Source organism: Schistocerca americana, chromosome X (assembly GCF_021461395.2).
Source record: "Schistocerca americana isolate TAMUIC-IGC-003095 chromosome X, iqSchAmer2.1, whole genome shotgun sequence".
In the NCBI taxonomy this organism is placed as follows: domain Eukaryota; kingdom Metazoa; phylum Arthropoda; class Insecta; order Orthoptera; family Acrididae; genus Schistocerca; species Schistocerca americana.
Window position 1 is genome coordinate 426,124,361 of NC_060130.1, and position 19,447 is coordinate 426,143,807.

The 19,447-nt window shown below is 41.8% G+C and overlaps 1 protein-coding gene across 1 annotated transcript in view; it reads left to right on the forward strand.

Annotated features, from left to right (window-relative positions):
• The window catches only part of LOC124555277 (solute carrier family 41 member 2-like), a 507,467-nt gene that overhangs the window by 224,922 nt on the left and 263,098 nt on the right, over positions 1-19,447 (forward strand). The window contains exon 2 of the mRNA XM_047129149.1: positions 5,473-5,522. The gene's annotated coding sequence lies outside the window, so the exon portion shown is untranslated. The remainder of the gene's footprint in view (positions 1-5,472; positions 5,523-19,447) is intronic.

Genomic DNA, 19,447 nt, shown 5'->3' on the forward strand with positions numbered 1-19,447 from the left:
ATTCAGAGGCTTCCTTTACCAGGATACAGGTTGGCTGGCAGCTTTTCGAGGAGCTCTTTGCGGTGTGGGGGAGTAGCCATGTATGTGAAAAACGGCATCCCATTTGAGTCAATTGATGTTTCAAAGTACTGCACTGAAAAGGTGTTTGAATGTTGTGCAGGTGTGGTTAAATTTAGTGGAGCTAAACTCCTTACTGTTGTTATTTATACACTCCTGGAAATGGAAAAAAGAACACATTGACACCGGTGTGTCAGACCCACCATACTTGCTCCGGACACTGCGAGAGGGCTGTACAAGCAATGATCACACGCACGGCACAGCGGACACATCAGGAACCGCGGTGTTGGCCGTCGAATGGCGCTAGCTGCGCAGCATTTGTGCACCGCCGCCGTCAGTGTCAGCCAGTTTGCTGAGGCATACGGAGCTCCATCGCAGTCTTTAACACTGGTAGCATGCCGCGACAGCGTGGACGTGAACCGTATGTTCAGTTGACGGACTTTGAGCGAGGGCATATAGTGGGCATGCGGGAGGCCTGGTGGACGTACCGCCGAATTGCTCAACACGTGGGGCGTGAGGTCTCCACAGTACATCGATGTTGTCGCCAGTGGTCGGCGGAAGGTGCACGTGCCCGTCGACCTGCGACCGGACCGCAGCGACGCACGGATGCACGCCAAGACCGTAGGATCCTACGCAGTGCCGTAGGGGACCGCACCGCCACTTCCCAGCAAATTAGGGACACTGTTGCTCCTGGGGTATCGGCGAGGACCATTCGCAACCGTCTCCATGAAGCTGGGCTACGGTCCCGCACACCGTTAGGCCGTCTTCCGCTCACGCCCCAACATCGTGCAGCCCGCCTCCAGTGGTGTCGCGACAGGCGTGAATGGAGGGACGAATGGAGACGTGTCGTCTTCAGCGATGAGAGTCGCTTCTGCCTTGGTGCCAATGATGGTCGTATGCGTGTTTGGCGCCGTGCAGGTGAGCGCCACAATCAGGACTGCATACGACCGAGGCACATAGGGCCAACACCTGGCATCACGGTGTGGGGAGCGATCTCCTACACTGGCCGTACACCACTGGTGATCGTCGAGGGGACACTGAATAGTGCACGGTACATCCAAACCGTCATCGAACCCATCGTTCTACCATTCCTAGACCGGCAAGGGAACTTGCTGTTCCAACAGGACAATGCACGTCCGCATGTATCCCGTGCCACCCAACGTGCTCTAGAAGGTGTAAGTCAACTACCCTGGCCAGCAAGATCTCCGGATCTGTCCCCCATTGAGCATGTTTGGGACTGGATGAAGCGTCGTCTCACGCGGTCTGCACGTCCAGCACGAACGCTGGTCCAGCTGAGGCGCCAGGTGGAAATGGCATGGCAAGCCGTTCCACAGGACTACATCCAGCATCTCTACGATCGTCTCCATGGGAGAATAGCAGCCTGCATTGCTGCGAAAGGTGGATATACACTGTACTAGTGCCGACATTGTGCATGCTCTGTTGCCTGTGTCTATGTGCCTGTGGTTCTGTCAGTGTGATCATGTGATGTATCTGACCCCAGGAATGTGTCAATAAAGTTTCCCCTTCCTGGGACAATGAATTCACGGTGTTCTTATTTCAATTTCCAGGAGTGTAGATCCCCAGACTCCGATTTCACAACATTTTTGCTAAAGCTAGAGGAGGTTCTTGGTTCACTTTATAGGAAATACAAAAAGTTAGTTATATGTGGTGACTTCAATATTAATTGTATAAGTGATTGTGCAAGGAAGAGGATGCTGGTAGACCTCTTTGATTCATATAATCTTATGCAAACCGTATTCTTTCCAACGAGAGTGCAAGGGAAGAGTAGAACAACCATAGACAACATTTTTGTTCATTCCTCATTACTAGAAGGGCATTCTGTTAGCAAAAAGGTGAATGGCCTTTCAGATCATGATGGACAAATTTTAAATTTAAAAGATTTTTGTGCTGCAACACGTGTTAAATATAGTCATCAGCTGTTCAGGAAAGCTGATCCAGTTACTGTAGAGACCTTTGTAAACCTTATAAAGGAACAAGAGTGCAAGATGTTTATAGCGCTCATACAGTAGACGATAAATATAATGCTTTTCTCAAGACTTTTCTCATGCTCTTTGAAAGTTTCTTTCCGTTAGAACGTTTAAAAAAGGGTACTAGCACAAACAGGCAGCCTGGGTGGCTGACTAGAGGGATAAGAATATCTTGTAGAACAAAGTGGCAATTATATCAAAACGTTAGAAACAGTCAAAATCTAAATGCAGCAGCCCATTACAAACAGTATTGTAAGGTGCTTAAAAATGTTATTAGGAATGCAAAAAGTATGTGGTATGCAGATAGAGGAGCTAAGTCTCAGGATAAAATTAAAACCACATGGTCAGTCGTAAAGGAAGTTGCTGGTCTGCAGAGACAGGTCGAGGATATAGAATCAGTGCGTAGTGGGAATGTCCATGTTACTGATAAGTCGCATATATGTACAGTATTTAATAATCACTTTCTGAATATAGCAGGTGAACTAAATAGAAACCTAGTCCCAACAGGGAATCATATAGCGCTCTTAGAAAAAAGTGTTCCGAGACTGTTACCTGAAATGCTCCTCCATGATACTGACAAGAGGGAGATTGAGTTAATAATTAAATCACTAAAGACCAAGAACTCTCATGGATATGACGGGGTATCTAGCAGAATACTGAAGTATTGTTCTATGTATGTTAGCCCAGTTCTCAGCCACATCTGTAACTTTTCCTTTAGGAGTGGTCGGTTTCCTGACCGATTAAAGCACTCGGTAGTGAAGCCACTTTATAAAAAGGGAGACATTGATAATGTTGACAATTTTGGACCTATTTCTATGCCATCGGTGTTTGCTAAAGTTATCGAGAAGGTTGTATACACAAGGTTACTGGAGCATTTAAATTCACATAATTTGCTGTCAAATGTTCAGTTTGGTTTTAGAAATCGTTTAACAACTGAAAATGCTATATTCTCTTTTCTCTGTGAGGTTTTGGACGGATTAAATAAAAGGTTGCGAACGCTAGGTGTTTTCTTTGATTTAACGAAGGCTTGACTGTGTTGACCACAAAATATTACTGCAGAAGTTGGAACATTATGGAGTAAGGGGAGTAGCTTACAATTGGTTCGCCTCTTACTTTAAGAACAGAAAGCAGAGGGTGATTCTCCGCAATATTGAGAGTGGTAGTGATGTTCAGTCCCAATGGGGCACTGTTAAGAGGGGCGTTCCCCAAGGGTCGGTGCTGGGGCCACTGCTGTTTCTTATTTATATAAATGATATGCCTTCTAGTATTACAGGTGATTCAAAAATATTTCTGTTTGCTGATAACACCAGCTTGATAGTGAAGGATCTTGTGTGTAATATTGAAACAGTAACAAATAATGTAGTTCATGAAATAAGTTCGTGGCTTGTGGGAAATAATTTGATGCTAAATCACAGTAAGACTCAGTTTTTACAGTTTCTAACTCACAATTCAACAAGAACCGATATTTTAATCAGACAGAATAGGCATATTATAAGCGAGACGGAACAGTTCAAGTTCCTAGGCGTTCGGATAGATAGTAAGCTGTTGTGGAAAGCCCATGTCCAGGATCTTGTTCAGAAACTAAATGCTGCTTTATTTGCCATTAGAACAGTATCTGAAATAAGTGACACGTCAACACGAAAAGTAGTCTACTTCGCATATTTTCATACGCTTATGTCGTATGGTATTATTTTTTGAGGTAATTCTTCTGATTCAAAAAGGGTATTTTTGGCTCAAAAACGGGCTGTTCGAGCTATATGTGGTGTAAGTTCGAGAACCTCTTGTCGACCCCTATTCAAAAATCTGGGAATTCTGACATTGCCCTCACAGTATATATTTTCTTTAATGTCGTTTGTTGTTAGCAATATTAGCCTATTCCCAAGAGTTAGCAGCTTTCACTCAGTTAATACTAGGCAGAAATCAAATCTGCATGTAGAATGCACTTCCTTGACTCTTGTGCAGAAAGGAGTGCAGTATTCTGCTGCATCCATTTTCAATAAGCTACCACAAGAACTCAAAAATCTTAGCAGTAGCCCAAACACTTTTAAGTCTAAACTGAAGAGTTTTCTCATGGCTCACTCCTTCTATTCCGTCGAGGAGCTCCTGGAAGAGCTAAAAAATTAAGCAAATTCCAGTGTTACATTGTTGATTTTCTTCATTTAAACTTACGACTTGTCACCTGAATATGTTTTTTTATATTTCATTTTATCTGTTTCTAATATCGTGTTATAATTTCATGTATTGACTCGTTCCATGACCATGGAGACTTCTCCTTAATTTGGTCCCATGGAACAATAAATAAATAAATAAATAAATAAGGTTAGGAACTGATGACCTTAGCAGTTAAGTCCCATAAGATTTCACACACATTTGAACATTTTTTTGCTTTATATGGCTTTCCTATATTTCCGCTGCGTCTATACCAGTTTCTTCTAATACAAGGTGTTCAGAAATTCACTTTACAGACTTCCAGGACTTGCAGAGGGGAGTGCTGTATTTCCATGTTAGAGCTGTTTCTACAACTCTTAAACACACTATTCGTAAAAACACACACACAAAAAGAATGCATCAGCACAGTATCAAGCACCTTCCTGAATTAAATGTTTAGAATACCTTCCGTTAACAAGGATACGAGTATCAACTGGCCACCACAATGAATCCCTAGGGCGCTGATGCACTCCTGGAGAATTACGTATTATTTCGTAGCCTACCATAGTACGAGCACGAAGAGTATGTACATGTTGAATCGGGTTTCCGTACACAAGAGCTTTCAAATGTCCCCACAAATAAAAGTCTACTGAGTTTAGGACCGGAGGGCGTGGAGCCAAGGAATAGGTCTGCCTCTGCCTAGCCAACTGTCACGGAATCTGTTATTTAGAAGCCTACGAATTTTGATACTTGCTACAGATATTTAAAAGAATGTGTCGCGATGATTCCCAAAACCTGCTTTTAGAAGATGATTGAGAGTGCAAACACTACGTGATAGTGCACTGCCTGCTAGTCGGTCGTCACTCTTGCCACTTACTTACATCGTGAGAAAATTACGTGGATGTAACCTTATTCCCCCACCTGTTTCTAGTTCACAGTAGTCAGAGAAGAGTATTCGATAAGGTTACTTTCGTGTGCACAACTGAGCTGGTGTATGACACAAATAGATATTACCTTCCCTCCTTCCTCAAATTATAAGTACTTGAGGAAAATAATGGTGTTTTTTTTTTTTTCCTCTCAGTATTTACTGTTTCCTTAACAAACTTCACCTAGGCCACTTTGGTGGACTCATAATTGCACTGTAAAGTACGTTCTGTTCAATGAAAATTTGAATAAAATGTTTATATATTAATTTATGTAAGTGCCTTGTATTGTACTTAATGCTGAAATAGCTCGCTACTCTCTGTTATAAGTATTTAACCCGTATTCTTGTTTACAGGGGTAACAGAAGCGCCTTCGACGGCTGCCCCCTGTCAGAACATCTATCAGGTGAGTCACTTATAGCTTCATACAGAGCGTTTTCTGAACGTTCAGAGCAACAAATGATGTTTTGGAAAAAAGTTCAGAATTTCTGGTCATCTTAACGTAAAATGTAACCATATACTCTGTGTCAATGATCGAAGACTTCTAGTTCAGGCTATAGTACTTGCACAACTTACTAGTTTTCAATAGTTTATTCTACACCCGTATTTGCTACTGGCAGACCGTTAATTCGCCAGTTTCAGTAGATTTCCATACGATAAATGTATATTTTCGTGAGATGAGACTACTGAGATAGCTCTCGTCACCTAAAATAACGCGTCCACAATTAAAAAACATTCCAAGGCATCGATATAGTAGGCCATTATATTTACGGCTTCACGAAACCTGGCAACGACCGGGAGAGTGGTGCACTGAATACGTGCCCCTCCATAGCCGCATCCAGTGACATCCTGAAAGAAAGGATACTGCGGAGACATGGCAGGAAGTTCCATATCAGCGCACACTCCGCTGCAGAGTGAAAATCTCATTCTAAAAACATCCCCCAGGCTGTGGCTAAGCCATGTCTCCACAATATCCTTTTCTTTCAGGAGTGCTAGTTCTGCAAGGTTCACAGGAGTGCTTCTGTAAAGTTTGGAAGGTAGGAGACGAGATACTGGCAGAACTAAAGCTGTGAGGACGGGGCGTGAGTCGTGCTTGGGTAGCTCAGTTGCTGGAGCACTTGCCCGCGAAAGGCAAAGGTCCCGAATTCGAGTCTCGATCCGGCACACAGTTTTAATCTGCCAGGAAGTTTCATATCAGCGCACATTCTGCTGCAGAGTGAAAATCTCATTCTGAAAACTGTGGATTTTGCAAACAATCTAGATTCTCTTCTTGTTTACTGTGTGATACTACTGTATTCTAGAGGTCATCACCACTGTTACGTGGCAGTTTATGTCCAAACTGTCACGCAACCTATTTCATAATGTAATATGCACATTCCAATAGTGAATATAGTCGATTCTTTAATGTTACGTGAGACTTGCAAACAATATTCATTACTGCCTATGATTGCACAGCTAATTATTTCTTCTTCTCATTTCTACTTATTACACTGACGAGGACTTGTTATTTTCTGCAGCATTTGTTGCTTCTTTTAGCTGTCTCACAACATAGAAGTTAATTTAGACGGACCAGGGTGTCAAAAACTTTTTCGGTGCTGAAAGCAGCTCCCAAGAAGGTATAGGACAGGAATGTTACTGTGTCCCGTCTCTTCACAGCGAACGTATAGGAGGAGAGCTCACGTGGCATAAAAACTGCATTGTGGGAGATGTCATAAAGAATCCTCCTTGGAGAGATAAGGGTGTGAAAGCCAGGTAAAACCATCGTAAGAGTAGACAGTGGGGTCGGCTGTACTCCATCATCACCCCATGATGGAATGCTCTTTTGAATCTGAGTAACAGGAACTGTGGGTGCCTCGCAATAATTATACTGGTGGAAGGCGCATTTTCCCATACATGTCTATGTGCAAGCCTTTTGGTTGGCCAGGGTTGGAAAACTCTCATGGAGTGGGAGAGATTTTCTGGCTTCCTTCCTGTGTGCCACACCATTATTGGAAAACCATGACAAAATGCGTGAGTAGTGCATTGTTAAATCTGGTAATGAAATTATCATTGGTCGGAATTCACAAGGTCTGCTGTAATTGGCCAGTGAGATTCCTATGCCGATAGAATCAGCTAAGTTACGGAGAGTAAGGTCAATGAACACTTGCTGCAGGTTCGAATCCTGCCTCGAGCATGGATGTTACGTTAGTTAGGTTTAAGTAGTTGTAAGTTATAGGCGACTGATGACCTCAGATGTTAAGTCCCACAGTGCTCAGAGCCACTTGCTCCAGGGAGACCAAAGGAAGCACGTACTTGAGGGAGATCGATGAGTCGTTACAGGGAGATGCCGAGAGAGATATCTCCGACTTAGAGCAGAGAACGGAGGTCGAGATGGACTCAGAATTTCCAGCCATGCCGCCGTCTTCCAGACTCTCACTGTTTAATAGTGGTAACCATGAGCCACCACTGCAGTCACAAAGTCGAGGGGCTGAAAGGCTAGTTGATTTACGTCAGGGTTTAATCGTGCTGTTCTAACGTCCGCAGCAAGCTACTTGCTAACATCACGCACTTCGGCGTATCCCTTGGTATTCGTACTTGCTCTTCTGGGGTATTTTCTTTGTCACTAACCATTTTCGCAGTCATTGGTCATATGTTATGTGCGATATAATTTCAAGTTACGTTTTCATGTTTCCACCCCCCCCCCCCCCCCCCCCCCGCCAACCCCACCCCCATCCCTGTGCCACGGCTATAGTTCATAATTACAAAAATGTATTCCCTTGTTAACTGATTATATGATTGATTCTGTGGTTAAATCATTTGTGTGATAAACTAAATTTTTATAGTGACAGCTGGTTTCCTCTTGTAGTTAGATGAACTCCTTCATTAAATTATCCTTATGAGGTGTGGCGCCCATATTTTCGTGTTTAATTGCGCCAACCCGATTAATTTTTGTTCCATATGACATTATCCGTTGCGTGACATTATTAAATTTCCATTATCTTATGGGGACATTCCCTTCCCTGTAGGTCACAGGGATCGGACTTACAGCATGCTAAATGTGTGCTAAACAGCTCAACTGACACCTCACAACACCAGCACCACAACCATTTTATATCAGGAATTTACTACTGTAGTTAACCATATTATCTAAAGCTCTCAATAAGCAAACTCCCATTCTGTATCAGATTCTGCCGAAAACACGATACAAATTCCTGCCACAACTCCAAAACAAAGAAGATTAGATTATTTTTATTCATTATGGACTTCGACTGAAGAATACAAATTTGGATAATGGTATTACTGCCACAAGTAGTCGCTTACGTTTTTGATGTTTTCTTACAATACTTTCAAGACAGAAACCATACATCTTTCGACTACCGGAACATACGTTTTTATATATGTCTTTTCACAGCTAGTGCTAATAGCTATCTCACTACGTAAATACAGGGAGTAATCAATAGGATTTCTGTACGAAGAAACAACTATGAAAGACAAATACAGTCAGGAGCACTTATGTGCCGCCTTTGGCTGAGTTTAGAAGACGGAATACTGCAACAGAAAACTTAGCCCCTTAAATCTTCATGAAATAGTTAACAGATACAATGTAGATAGTTTTCCACACTACAAACGTGCTTGATACATGGAGTCTTCTTAGCCCATTGAGACATGGATATATTTTAGTACTGTACTATTTACCACGGGTGTAATAATGAGAACAGTGTGTGTTCTTTGAGATACGCGTGCCTGTATGGAGTACATTACAAAGTGAAGACAGAGACACTATATAAACACAGACATTTTAACAGCCAATGATTTATCTGTGCCCCAACGGGGTAATATGACGATATAATATTTCTCTACCCCTATGAGAGAATCGTGAAATGTGCAAGCGTCAGAGTTGTGGACTTAGTGACATATGGAGTTTAAGATAGGTCCTGGAGGCGTGCTCGGACAAATTAAGGCAACTGCTCGCGATCAGTGGGATATCTGAGTTCGAGTCTCTGTTCGGCACAAATTTTCATCTATCACAAACCGCTGACATCAGTCCGGAATGCAAACTGCGAATCAATTTCATAATATTTACCACTGCTGTAATCGTCAGAACACTGTCAGTTCCTTCATATACACATGCATTCACGTATATCTGAAGAACATTGAAATGTGAAGATACAGACACTGTATAAGCACACGTTGTAACTGTTGTGTCCGACTTCATACACAACAGCAAGGAGATGTGAGCTACAGAATTGTGCAGCAACTGTCGTCGTAGGACATCTGGACTACCGAAGAAATGATAAAAGAACAAGTAACACAGCTAACAGAAGATTTACTTAACTTGTATTTCCATAAACGTACGAAGACTCCTTACAAATAATGCAACAAGAAAGAGTCCAACTACCGATGTCACAAGGAAAGAAATATGAACGAAGGTGTCGTAGAGTAGTGGCTCCAAGCGTAAGTGAGCTGAGAGGATTTCGCTGGCCGTTCTATTTTGCGGCGGCAGAGGGTGCTTGAAGTACTTAGCTGCTGGAGATGTGGCTTAGCGGGCTCACGCCATTCGCTCCACCGGATCCCCCGCGACCGCTCCCGGCGTCAGACAGAAACTTGCAACGCCGTTACAAACATAACGACGCAGGGGGGGTGATATCGATACGTGATACCACAGTAACCATCAATGAAGTGCTTTCGCCGGCCGGTGTGGCCGTGCGGTTAAAGGCGCTTCAGTCTGGAACCGCGTGACCGCTACGGTCGCAGGTTCGAATCCTGCCTCGGGCATGGATGTGTGTGATGTCCTTAGGTTAGTTAGGTTTAATTAGTTCTAAGTTCTAGACGACTGATGACCTCAGAAGTTAAGTCGCATAGTGCTCAGAGCCATTTGAACCATTTTTTTGAAGTGCTTTCCAAGTCATCCTGTATCGTTCTACAGTCCCACGACGCCGACACTTTACCGTACACTACAGTGTTATCAGCGAAACGGCCGCAGATCGCTGCTCACTCGATCTGTTAGGTGGTTTCTGTATATAGAGGACAAGAGTGGTCCTGTCACACTTTCATGGCTGTTCTGTACGACACCCTTGTCTCTGATGAAAGCTCTCCACCCAACACAACATATTGCGTTTATTACTGAAAAAGTCTTAGAGTATTTATTCCATATGCTCGGATCTTTAATAGTCTGTGTTGTGTCAAACTCTTTCTGGAAATCTAGGAATATGAAATTTTCCTGTTGCCCTTCAGACATGGCTCACATAAAATCTCGTGATAAAAGAGCAAACTGAGAATGATGTTTCCTAATCAGTGCTGATTTCTCTCTCAAGGAAACTTACTATATTCTCACTTATAATATACTCTCAGGAATTCTGCAATTAGGTTAAGGACGTTGGCCTGTAAAGTTGTGGGGTCGTTTCGTTTTACCATTCTTATGCATGATGTCCCAGGAGGCGTGGTCAGTATTCAGGGATATGACAGTAACGGTCATTCGAAGCAAAGAAGTCTAGTAAACATGGGTTCTCAAATGCATGCCTTAAGAGCTATGAGCATTTCTTCAATTGAAGAGATGTGAAGATGTACACGTGCTCATAGCTTTTAGGGTATGCACGTTAGAGCCCATGTTTACTGGATTCTTTTTTCTCGACCAATACTACAACCTCTCAAAATATTGAAAACAAAGATCTTGCAGTAGAAGATATTTGTTTTGCAGTACCGAAAATGAAGAAGTGTTCATAGCTCTTAAGGTACGTATTTTAGAACCCATGTTTACCAGACTTTTTTCCTCCGAATGGTCGTTTCTGCCACATCGCTGAATATTAAGCTTTCCTCCTCGAACACGCTATACGTGTACGGGAATCACCTGCGCTTTTTTCCAGTCGCTTGGGGCTTAGAACTGGGTGACAGATTCGCAATGAGCCGTAAAAATAGACTACTGCCCACCGCGATACTGAATGCCAGCTGGTAGCGTTGTGACCACTTGACGGAGCAGGAAAAGTGTATAAGCGGAGCAAAAGCAAATTGGAAACAGTTCTATCATCGATACGCCCCGCAAATGGGAATATCCACTACTGATACGCACGACTTTGTAGTTTATTATGACTCGGCGTCGAATTAAGTCGGGTGATCCTGAGGGAATTAGATTAGGAAATGAGGCGCTTAAAGTAGCAAAGGAGTTTTGCTATTTGGGGAGCAAAATAACGGATGATGGTCGAAGTAGAGAGGATATAAAATGTAGACTGGCAATGGCAAGGAAATCGTTTCTGAAGAAGAGAAATTTGTTAACATCGAGTATAGATTTAAGTGCCAGGAACTCGTTTCTAAAAGTATTTGTATGGAGTGTAGCCATGTATGAAAGTAAAACGTGGACAATAAATAGTTTAGACAAAAAGAGAATGGAAGCTTTCGAAATGTGGTACTACAGAAGAATGCTGAAGGTTAGATGGGTAGATCACATAACTAATGAGGTGGTGTTTAATAGAATTGAGGAGAAGAGGAGTTTGTGGCACAACTTGACAAGAAGAAGGGACCGGTTGGTAGGACATATTCTAAGGCATCAAGGGATCACAAATTTAGTATTGGAGGGCAGCGCGGAGGGTAAAAATCGTAGAGGGAGACCAAGAGATGAATACACTAAACAGATTCAGAACGATGTAGGTTGCAGTAGGTACTGGGAGATGAAGAAGCTTGCACAGGATAGAGTAGCATGGAGAGCTGTATCAAACCAGTCCCTGCCGGCCGGTGTGACCGTGCGGTTCTAAGCGCTTCAGTTTGGAACCGCGTGACCGCTACGGTCGCTAGTTAAGTCCCATAGTGCTCAGAGCCATTTGAAGCCAAACCAGTCCCTGGACAGGACCACAACAACAACAACGACTCGGCGCCTGGGAGACAGTATCTCGGAAACGGCGCAACTGGTCGGCCGCTGCCGTGCTACTGTCGGAAGCATCAATGGAAAGTGGTTTTTTGGATGATAAAATAACAAGTTGGCAATAAGTTGTTGGATGTCCACCCCTCATCACTGAACGTGGAGGTCAGAGGATTACGTTCCCTGTAAAGTAGGCTAGGCTGGGATTTGTAGCAAATCTTAGCACAAAGTGAAAAATTTGGTGAAAGCACGAGTTTTTGACCGTACCGTTCAGTGTACATTGTGAACATGGGGTTGCGCCGTATCTTTTGCTTGCACTGACTTAGAAGCTTAATTTTCTTACAGCACCATGGGACCACAGACGTCAATTTCAGCATGATACGCCGACCCGTTCCTGAGTAAAAGATAGGACAGACAGACACACAGTCGGGTAACAAACGACAACTTTTTGTGTGATAAAATTAGAAATTGACACTTATGGTTTCTCTGTTTACTTTTACTATGAAGCCTTTCTTCCTGCCAAATGCCATTATTCTAGGCCAATGGGAAGTGCCCTCTAGGTTTTGATGAGTGAGATTCAGTGTTTCAAATTTGTGACATTAACGGCAGTCTCTTTTGATTACATTGACTTAGAAGCTTCACTTTTTTACAGTGCCTGGGGACTGCAGACTTTAGCATGTGACATAAATTTCAACGTGATAGGTCTTTTTTTACCGACTGAGGTAGGGTATCTAAAAATGAATTGCTTAAAAACAGTTTTACCAGTATTTGTTTGACGTATTGCTCCCAGAGAAGATGAAACAATTACTCCAATTCATGGGATGGCTACATAGCAAGGTTGTAATAAAATCGACACCGTTAATTTGAAGAAAACTGTAGTTGGTGTGGGAGAACTATTGGAGAAAGAAGTTCATCGGTTATATTTTTTTAGAAAGATAAAGATTGGAAAGCACCATACCACCGAAGAAGAGCCACAAAACGTCTGTGTAAACATGAAAGGAAAGCGTAAGAAGACACAATGATCGTCACCTATTAATGTATTGTCTTAGTTTGTAAACGCATTGGTCTTTCATCTTAGACACTAGGTTAATGCTTTATCCATCACATCCAGTCGTTGAAATCGTGTCATTGCATATTTTTGGCGTGTTAGCCCAGATTTTAGTTCTTGGTGAAGGTAGAGGAATTAAGAGGGAAAGAACTCCATTCTCTTTAACTTTTTTTCCAAAATTATGGGCTGCCAGACACTTCATAATACGAGATAGTGCTGAAAAGTACTGCAGCCGACTTTTATTTGTTCTGCTATCAATATCGGTTTAGGTATATCATGCATATTACTCGGTCGACTTTCCTGCTTCGCTACGCAAGTTGTGTAACATGGCTGCGTGTAACTTAACTACGTCAGTGCATGACAAACAGAGTGCTTCGATTTTCCATGGAGCACCACATTCTTCAACTTGACAATGCCAGACCACACAAGAGCGCTGCGACATCTGCAACAATCTGACGCCTTGGGTTCACTCTTATCGATCATCCTCCACACAGTCCCGACTTCGTCCCATTCTGTTTCCAGGTTCAAAAATGGCTCTGAGCACTATGGGACTTAACTTCTGAGGTCATCAGTCCCCTAGAACTTAGAACTACTTAAACCTAACTAACCTAAGGACATCACACACATTCATGCCCGAGGCAGGATTCGAACCTGCGGCCGTAGCGGTCGCGCGGTTCCAGACTGAAGCGCCTAGAACCGCTCGGCCACCTTGGCCGGCCGCGTAGCAGGGCTTCACTTTGATAGTAATAAAGTGGTGCAAGCAGAGGTAAGGATGTGACTATGTCAACAACGTCAAACATTCAACAATGACGATATCAACAAACTGGTATCTAGTTGGCAGTAATGTGTTCGTCGCCATGGTGACTATTTTAAGAAACAAATAAGTAGACATGAAGAATAAAGTTATTCAGTGTTACTGAAATTTGTTTTATTTATAAAGCTATAAAAGCTTTCACATAAATTCGGAGGCATTACTTTTCATGCGTAAATTTATGTAGTCCTTTAATGATCTTCACACAGCAGACCACTGACGGCATCCTAACATGCTGTGTGCATGCTGGGTCCGGTGAAAACATATTGAGAAGAATTCCCTGTACATGGACTTTCAGCTCCCAGCATTCGAACTGTACGCGAACAAAACCTCGTTAAATGACTAATTGTCGATAGAGGGCAAAGACAATTAAACGATATTATCTGATGAGTTACTGTTTAACATCGAGCCTGAGAAGCGACCCATTCATATCAGGGAAAGAAAATCTCTACTTTTCTACTTCCAGTAACGAGAGAATAACTGTCTGGACAGGAATCAGTGTTGACGGTTTTGAGGACTTTCTTATCATCCCATGCGACGCTAAGGTATTGAGACGAAATCATTTCATGCTGCAGTTCCTTAGTGCCAGTAGCGAATTTTTTTCCCACCACTATCCCAGAGCTGCATAAATACGTAAATTGGAACGATAATTTTTTGGGGAAAGCAAACCAAAGTCTGCGATTTATTAGCAGAACACTTAGAGAATTAACAGGTCTGTTAAGAGCCTGCTTACACTACGCTTGTCATCCCTCTTCTGGAGTATTGTTGTGGATCCGCATCAGATAGGATCGACGGAAGACTTCGAATAATTTCAAACAAGGGCAGCTCGTTTTGTATTATCGCAAAATAAGGGAGAGAGTGCCAGGCGCATGATACACGAATTCAGGTGGCAGTCATTAAAACAAACTTGTTTATCACTGCGGCAGGACCTTCTTTTGTAATTTCAATCAACTTTCTCCTCAGTCTGTGAAAATATTTTGTTGGCGCCCATCTACATAGGGGAAATGATCATCATAATAAAATAAAATAAATCAGAGCTCGGACGGAAAGATTTAAATATTCGTTTTCCCGCGCGCTGTTCGATAATGGAACGGCAGAGAAGCAGCCTAAAGCTGATTCGATGTACTCTCCGTCAGGCACTTAATTGTGAATTTCAAAGTAATCATGTAGATGTAGTAGATGTCCTTTCCGAGCTAGAGGCACAGAATTAGTCGAAAACTCAAGAATAATCGTATTAAATATGTCCCACATGATTCCAAATCAGTGTTCGTCGTTAAAAATGACCATACACCTATTAAAAGTTAGTAACTATAGTACTATAGTCTTTTCGGCTATTTTTCATGTATTTTCCTTGTAGAGAAATTATTCTCTGACAGATAAAAATTACATCACACACACACACACACACACACACACACACACACACACACATATATATATATATATATATATATATATATATATATATATATATATCTGAAACTATGTCTGATATCATAATAAATTGTTTTGTCCAAGGATACATGATGTGAATAGTCTAGTACAGCAGTATGCCTAGTTTGAGTGTGACTTCTTTAGATCACTCTGCACAGCCTCTGACACAGATGAACATTGCTTCGCTGAAGACTGCATTGCTTATACTTCAAGAATTCCATCTTCAAAACCAAATACGCAGACATATTTTTGCAACTAGTAGTTAGAATATTCCAACTCTTATGACAACAGATTTAACATCTATGGTTCCTGAACAGTCCTTCCAATGAAACAAGTTTCGTTTATGTATGGAAAAATTACTGCCTTACATTGCACACTCTTCACTTTTTTTTCTGGGAATGTTCACTGATGTCCAAATCACTACAGATTACTGAGATCAACTCCAATTAAGAATGAGAACGAAGTTTGGGAGAAGTAACTCAACTTCTTACGCTCATAAGCTTATGTTGGTTGCCCGCATCGGCGCTCGCCATTGCTGAATACTGCAGGAAAAGTTATGCAGTAACTACATGTAAAGTCTTCTCACAAATACTGCAGTAGCAAAAGACGATTTCACTTTACCGACCAGTGCCAAGCCGAGTCACGTGTTCTCGCTGCACATGGCACTTACACGATTAACACCATGTCGGTATGAACTCATTAACAGTAAACTACGTTGAACATCTCAGTACAAAGACTACACGTAGAAGAATTTTAAACATGGCAACGAAAAGAATATACTTTTTTGTTGTGATTAGGTGCAAGGACTATGGTTCATAAGTCAGTTGTTAAAGTGAAAGTTTATTAATGAGTAAACATTACGCCGTCAGAAAATATGTTTGGCTCTAAAATGTAACCTAAAGCTTGTCAAGACTTAATATTGTTATCAGTTTCTATAGTTTCGAACAGTGGAGAAAAATTTTATTATTATGAGACTTAAATGCCGTTAACATTCATTTGAGCAAATTGCAACTCTGTAAAGGGAAAAAACTCAAAGCCCGAAATTTGTAGCTCACTCTGACTAGAGTTTAACGGGTTTAACACTTATGTGGACGCAAAAATATTCATGGTATCTAATCCTAATTCCATAACGCCATCAATGGGTTCAATAACACTGTGTAAGAGTGAAAATGCAAGTTGCATGAATCTTGATAATTCTGTAACTTTTGGCTCTGAAACATGCAGCCTCCCTGTAAACTGTGGCACAGTTTCTGCCGAACATGACATTTCATCAGGAAATTCCAGTCCTATTGAAGAATCATGCAGGGAAGGTGGTACCAGCTGCTTTCACAGACTACTACTTGCTAGGGATTTTCGAAATTTAACTTACAAGCTTTAAGTGAAGCGAAAACGTGCAGTCGATTTATAGTTTCATCATTTTTGTTCTCCAGAATGTCCGGTCAGAACACTTGAAGATACGTGTTCATAAAACTGAATATTGCGTGTGCTCTAGCGGCATCTTGTTCATTATAAATTAGTGGATTGTTTGTATCTGTTTGATAAAGTCTATAAGAAACTGAAAAACAAAATGAAAATGCTTCAGTTTCTTTTAGTTTATTTTCGTAATTTTGTGAGTTGATGTTCATTGAATTTGATCAGTTCAAATATTCGATGTTATTAGAGTGATTCTTTACCTCGGGTATTAATAACAGATTTTCTATACCAAACAATACATTCTAAAAGGTCACTGCCACCCCAATCATTTCCGTAACGTTCAAAGCTGTTTGGCAGCCCGCTCATAATTACATAAGTCTATCGGATTCCGAACAGAAGATTCAGTACTTTTGCTGCACGTCATCGACACCTTCTACAAACAGGTTTTCTTCGTTCTGAGCGTCTTTGTGCTAGAAAGAAAAATGTAAGAAGTTTGAGGATTTCCAAATAGAGAGGTTTAGTAATGCACGCTCAACCAGTACGCATACAGTGGAGTACGTTACTTATATTTTATGTGGGTGTTGCAGAGGTACAGCCTGAACGTCCGCCACTTTCAGGAGGCGTAAGCATAGGACCAACCGATTTTGGATTTGAGCAGTGGTTTCTTAACGGCTACTCTAACAATGATGCCTTTGTTTCTTAACCGCTACTCTAATAGTGCCGCCTTCTACATATATATTTGCTATCGAGGTCTACTTTCCGTGTGCGTCTTACTTTAACTCTGAAAACAGTCACGACTTTGACTGTGAAAACCCATATGCGACTGCTATTAAATCACACGAACCAGGATTTTTCCTTGAAAATTTGGCCTTGAGTGGTTTGTAATCATATTTTAGGATATGTACTTACTCCAGAAAGCCTAACTGGAGCAGCGTGAAATCAGTAGCACATCATACGATTAAGAAACTGACTGGCTCAGTACCCCTTACTGTGCGCAGCAACTGCTAATTGGATGAAGCAGGGCCAGCTAGCTTGACGCTCTCTTGCCTTCTTCCACTGACGGATTTTGACGAGTGTGTTCCACATTTTCAGAACTAAGCAGGTTGCTCGAATAAGTGGTGCCTGTCGTCAACTGAAACAGAATCCTGCCAGAGTTGACTACAAAGTACTCAAGGATGTAATACGGCTGAGGGCAGACTGTAAGGACATCTGTTGCAAATTTATTCGAATACGACTCGAATAATGCAATGAATTTACATACGTTGTTCATCCCCCAACATTACTGAAGAATCGTGCACATAACTCAACCGAAGGGTTGAGAATAATATGCTCCCTGACAAAAACTATCTGTGTATGTAACTTGTCATTTCTCAAAGTTGTCGGTGCAATCTGAAGCATTCTGTATACAGTATGCCACAAAAATTAGGTTCGAAATTCTACAGATACTAGCGACCCGCCCCGTCTTAGCACGGGTAGCATTAAGTAGCTACGGCCAGACGACTTGTCTGGCACTGCGGTAATAAATTATGCACACAAACCTCCCTCGTGAATCCCAAATAGTTTTTTTGAGATCTGGATCCAAGGGACGGCAATGAGGAGTATTTCAAACGGTGAGAGGTGTTACTTTCAAGCACGTGCTTCATACATATTATTCCCACATGTTACATATCACAGCACTACCAACGGTAACCTGTCTTCTATGTGGAAGCACAATTCACATTCATCTGTGCGGTGTGTACGTAGTGTTTACTAGTAGTTAAAGTTCATGATTGGATGTAGAAGATACAGCATTACACATTATTGGCAGTTGCAGGAATACTCTTAATGTATGTTGAAGCAAGATGTAGTTAGTACCTGGAAAGCCGAAAGATTGCGCATGGGAAAGCTTCGCGACTGGCATTCTCCTAACTGGATAAACCCTGTGCAAGTGTAGTGTGGATTATATGTATGACGCGTTGTCGCTGTCAACGGGACGAAAGGAAGTGCTACAGGCGATTACATAAGTATCCCTAACTTAATAGCGCAGTAATCTATTATCACACGGCAGCGCACAATCTGCCAGACTCTAGACCATTTTGCACCTGTCTCATTGGCTTAACAACAGAAGCTGCTGCCTGCTTAGCATTTCAGATCCACCTAAGCTGCAATACACACTTAATGAAGTAATCATACGACAGAGTTTTCAAAACAATAAATGTTGCACCGTATAAAATAGCAATTCAGGGAAGTAAGATCACTGATACACCTGATAATTTTCTCGTCCGTTTGTCGAGAATAGTGTGATATTGGTGATTTACGAATTCACATGAAGGTTACAGCTGTAGCTGCAGTGGCATAGCTTCTGGCTAGGATTGCTAAGCAGGACGACTCAGCAGATGAACCATAGTGTCTCATAATGCCTGTTTACTCCACGCTCTGAGCTTTATCCTTGTATAACAAAGAGCCAGATGGAACGTCCCATCGTGAACATATATGAATTTATTGCTTTCCAAGCTACATCACAGAAAAAGTGTGGACCACTAGTGTGGTTAAGCGCAGATTTAGGAAAAACAAACACGCAGTGCCTTCGTAGAAAAGCATTTGAGAACATGAAATAGAACAAAAAGACGTATTTTTTTACTACGTTTATATTTTATTATCTTTGCACACGTTATGTTTGCAACATACAAGTCTAATAACATTAAACAGTTTTACGGAGCTTTTGTAAAATTATATACGCTGTTATCGCGAAATCCACCGACGTAATTTCGAAGCTTGTTCGGGGATGCGTCGTGAGTATTACGATATATTGGAACC